General features: G+C 39.7%; 1 non-coding gene across 1 annotated transcript; it reads left to right on the top strand.

Annotated features, from left to right (window-relative positions):
* Window positions 1-4,735: 4,735 nt before the first annotated feature.
* On the top strand, window positions 4,736-4,868 carry LOC111756255 (small nucleolar RNA SNORA70). The gene has a single exon (XR_002790733.1). It is a non-coding gene; the product is annotated as a small nucleolar RNA SNORA70 (small nucleolar RNA).
* The last annotated feature ends 348 nt before the right edge of the window (window positions 4,869-5,216 follow it).

Here is a 5,216-nt window from a genome sequence, read left to right as displayed (position 1 = left end):
TGAAAAATAATTGTTCTGTATATAGACATTTCTGTTTTTAAATTTTGAACTAGCTAAACAAGTACTAACCATGTGATCTCTTTGGGGAAAGTAGAAAAATTTTCCATGTCAATGGAAAATGTGTATTGCTTATGGCATACCTTTCTAAGTTATCAGATCTTTGCTCTGTTTGGTGTCTTTGAGACCTAGTCATTCTTTATAAGTTATAGGTAACTGATAAACATATAAATTATATTTATTTATTTTTATTTATTTATTTATTTTTTGAGGCAGGATTTCACTATGTAGCCCAGGCTGGCCTCCAACTCAGAACAATCCTCTTGCCTTAGCTTTCTAAGTGCTGGGATTGCAGGCATGCACCATTCACATCCATCACACATTCTGTTCCATTTTATTTTATTTTTCTATTTTTTCCCACTTGTGATTTCCTTTGCATTTTTATATTTTATAAAGTAATGATTTTAATTAACTTCCCCCTCTTGTGGAAAAACCAGTTTTGTCACTATTTGCAATAATTCTATGGGATAAAAGATGTTCCTTGTTGTTTAAATTGTGTTTTTAGTGTTAGGTTTTTAGGGCAATAAAAGAGCAAAGTCTAAAAGTAAAAAGTAGCCTTTATTCTAAGGACATGGAGAGGAGTCCATGACTATAGGCAGTCTTGGTTCCTCTGACTGGAATGTGGGGTATGGGATATACATACAACCTCAGACTGGGGGTGGTGCTTAGAGCAGGCATTGATGATATGTGAGGAGCTGATTGGAACTTTTTTCAGATGCACTGGGAAAAAGGAAGTTGTAATAGGGGAAGGAGGAAGTGACCTCAAGGTAAACATCCTCTGATTCCACCTCCCACTGCCAATCCTGTAATTTATTCTAGGACAAAACTCTTTTATTGTTAGGAAAAGGATGAAGTCTCTCTCTTATTACTTCCTGCCGAAAGGCGGGGGGTGAATGTTATTTTTTCTTTTGATTTTTATCTCTGTTGTTGAAAACATGAAGTCATATTAAGAAGGTTTCCCTGTGAGGTTTGAGGGTCAAGTTTAGCCTTTTGTCTTGGGATCTGGCCCACAGTGGAAGGTATCTGTTTCTTTCACAGTCACCTTGGGTAGATATGAAGCTCTAAGTCTAAAGGAGACAAAGGCAAAGAACCAATTAAGTATGCAGGAGTCAAATAATAGAATCAGTAGGGTATTTATAAGTATAATTTTAGTAATGGCTTCCCATAAGGAGGATAAGGATAAGGTCCAGGGAATTTTAGAAACTGACATGTCATTCATTTGTCATATACACATTTAGGTTTTACAATTTTATAAGTATCTCCTGTGCTGTTAGAATGTCTAATGTCATCTTATTTTGAAGGATGGCCTGTTTTATTAATTTTACCTTTTTTATTTAGGAGAGAGATCAACTGTGGTGTCATTTAAGGCCAGTTGAATGTAGTTAATTATGGCCCCAATATGCGTCATAAAGCCTTTTCTGGAAAAGGTCTGGTGGATCCCAGTAAAAGAAATCTAAAAAGAATTTACTATATTTGTTATGATGCCTTGGGGTTTGGTGCCTTTTTGGCAAGAGTAAACTTTAATCAGAGCATGCATAATCAAAGTATAAAACATGTATAGTCAAAGCATGAGCAGTAGGGCTGATGGTTAAGTTTAGAAACTTCTATTAGGTTATAATAATTGTAACTTGTTGGCTCTTAGGTCCTTTTGTTGATGGACATCACATAAATTTTTGTTTAAAAATTATCATTTGACTGATGACCTCATGTTGATTTGATTTGAATCTCTTGGCTGGAGCACAAGAAAAAGGCAGATATCTGAATCTGAAAGAAAATATTTATCATCATAAACAATCCCAATTTTATATTTGAAGGCATGAATATACCATCAGATCAGCAACAATGAATTGTCTTAGTCATATGAACTTTAGTTGGAGTGTCTCCCACAAGGCTATGGAGATTATTGGGGCCTCCAATTAATGAACAAGAGCTGGTTAAAGTTACCAGCTTTCTTATTAATCAGTTGAAGTCCTGTCCAGTGTCTCCTCACCCCAAGGGATTTTGTTTAACCAATTTTAGCATCATTTTGACCAGCTGGCAACCTAGGTAGAAGCATGTTTTTTAATCTATAACCCAAATAAACCTTAATTAAATGATCTGAAAATGTAAAAGAGGAGGGAAAAAGATTGTTGAGCTCAAATAAAAAGGAACAGCTGTTTAAAGAGCAGGCAAATGGGCAAAAATGGACAGAGGATCTGTACAGTATAAACAGACTGCACAAACACACAACAGATATATAGACTGACAAACGTTACAAATTTAGAGTGTAGTCAAATATATTTGTCCAATTTGAACTATAATAAATAGACTAGTGTGAACCTTTTTGTAGATTAATTAATAGAGATCTCTTGAAGTAAGAACAGCGAAAAGGAACTTAATTTATGGTTACTCTGAGTTAAGTCAGAGAGGGGAAAAAGAACATAAATATGAACTAATCCCTCAGGACCAGCCTGTAGATGGCTGGGGCTGGTCCCATGATGAGGGACTACAAGAGGGCAACTGTTCTTCACACGAGCTGCAGCAAGATGGCTGCTGAGAACCCTGTGGCTTGCTGGAATGCTGGAACGCATGAAACCGTGTATGGTGGGCCAGTGGAGAAAATGGCGATGCAGGGGAAGGGTAGAGATGCATCATCTAAGGGGTCTGGTGGAGCAGAGCAAGCCAGAAGTATTTGGGTCATCATACAAGACAGAGTGAGAGAAGGACACATCCTTAAAGTGAAAAAGGCTTACAAATGAAGGGTTTCTGCCAACTTGCCACCATTGTGACAAAAGCATAAATAAAAGATCAGCTTTATGGTTTTCATAGCCTTCTTGAGGCCAAGAGCACCAAGGTTATGAACCAGGCACCCCAGAGGTGTGTTTTTCAGGAGACGGGAAGTGGTCCCCATGACCAAATTATAAGGAGCTGAGAGAACAACTTTGCTTTGGGACGCAGGAGCGTTAGCTCCCCTCCAAGGAACATAGAAGCTGTCATAAATCACACCTATCAAAAAGTCATCACCTGTTTTGAGAGTGTGACCCAGAAAGTCCCAACACCCATCCTCCTTGGCCATCACCAAAGAGTGCGGGTGGGTCCCAGGGAACAAAAATAACAGTTTTGCCTTAGGCTGTGTGGCCTAAGGAGCGTGAAAACTGCTGTCTTTGTCCAGGGATGGCAAGGATAGGTTTTCTGACTTGCAAGCTTGCAAATTTTAGGAAGGGAAACAGAAAAACCCCTGCGGCAGCTCACCTGTGATGAGTGAGGATGGTCTCAGTTGCATGCGGATTAGCAGCAGCAAGTAACCAGTCCTGGAGGAAAAAAATAGGTGGTTCATAGGCAGGGTAGCTCCAACTGGGAGGGATTCCCAGGGGCTAATGCACTCTGCCATCCAAATCACAGCACTATTATATTAGTGGTTTTGGCCCAATAAAACAGCAAAGTATAAAAGTAAAAAATAACCTTTATTCCAAGGACGTGGAGAAGAGTCCATGACCATATGCAGTCTGGGTTCCTCTGACCGGAACGTGGGGTATGGGATACACGTATAACCTCTGACCACGGGTGGTGCTTTGGGTGGGTATTGATGACATGCAAGGAGCTGATTGGAACTTTTTTTGCGCGCACTGGGAAAGGCAAAAGGAAGTTGTAATAGGGAAAGGAGAAAGTGACCTCAAGCCACCCATCCTGTAATTTATTCTAGGGCAAAACTGTTTCATTTAGTAACTTACAGCCGAAAGTGACATGGCCTTGTGGGTGGTGTCAGTAATACTATCCTCTCTGCTCCACAGGGTTGATTAAAAGTTCTTTGAAAAGTGTTTGATGAGGCTTATTCTAAATGCTGATATAAACTAAGTAAGAAATATGATGGGTACACCCTCGGATATACACCTTTCTGAGTCTAAACCTTAGAAAATGAATTAGTTCATAGACACTTGTTCTAAACTTTAATATAACTGTAGTTTTTGTTTTTGATATTAACCAACAAAACCTGATCTCATTCATCTGTTTGCATTAGACTGGAAAATGGCTATTGGAACTCAGGGGAAAGAATCAAGTAGAGAGACCTTTAGTAAATAGTAAAATCACAAAACATTTCCAATGATTTTAATGTGTAGCTAGGTTTGAGAATATTTGGCTGAGAAATAGAGAACACACCAGAATGTAACTAATTGAAAGAGAAGAGAGTTGAGATATCAAATCTTAATACTAAAATGACTGAACCCCACGCCAAGAACCAGGACATACACCACAAGGTCAACACAAGGGGTTTTAATCAAAGGAACCAGTGGACCAGGGCAAGGCGCGCAGGGCAGGACTGAGCAGGGGTCTTATTGACAGTTAAAAGGGGGGTAGGTATTGTTTCAGTCATGGGCTGAGAGCTGTGGGTGACTGTTGTATTTTCTGTGTAACTTGTTTTTCTCTGGAGGAGGTTGCCAGTGGGGCTCTCTGTTACAGGGGCATTTCCTTGTTCTTGTGGTTAGGCTCTTGCAATGTGGCAGCAGACCTTTTGTCCCTATGTTTGGGCTTTTACAATGGTGGGAGAAGCTGATCATTGTCAGCCAGATCTATCACTTAAAACTGAGAACAACCCTCTAATTTGAAAAGAAGGGTGAGTGGTGAACACACTATGATTTCTGTTACCAGATTGTCTTCCAGCCAAGCCCTATGGATAAGAATCCTGGAAAGGGAAGAGAATTTGCAACTGATAAGATGATCAGACTCCTTTTCTTGAGGGAGCTCAGGGTGTGAGGGCTCAAGCAACAACATTCTTGGCAGTGTATGCAGCCTGTTGCATATATGGGTTACCCTAAAGGACCTTGAAGACAGGTCTTTCTAATGAGTGCTAATGGGTCTGAAATCCTACTATCCCTAATCTACACTGCAGAAAGGACTACAAGGTGCCTTTGGGAAGCCTCAGGGCACAGTGCACAGCTTCACAGTGGACATGTCATTCTTTCCATCTGTACTAAGATGCAGAACAAGGAGCATGTGATGGAGATTCAGAAAGACAGGATCACCTCCAACTTCCCTGAACATCAGAAGATCAAAATTTTAAAAAAGAAAAACTATCTAGTTTACTAAGTTGAATTTAAACTTTGATGCTTGAGAAATGGTTAATTCTGGATGGTTGTAAGGTCCAATATAACCTGAGTCCTGCCCACCCAAATAAGATGCCT

This window comes from Cavia porcellus, unplaced genomic scaffold (assembly GCF_034190915.1).
Source record: "Cavia porcellus strain 051 isolate PalLab524CR breed Dunkin Hartley unplaced genomic scaffold, mCavPor4.1 scaffold_2, whole genome shotgun sequence".
In the NCBI taxonomy this organism is placed as follows: domain Eukaryota; kingdom Metazoa; phylum Chordata; class Mammalia; order Rodentia; family Caviidae; genus Cavia; species Cavia porcellus.
Note: the sequence above shows the minus strand (reverse complement) of the source record. Positions and strands in the feature narration are given on the sequence as shown.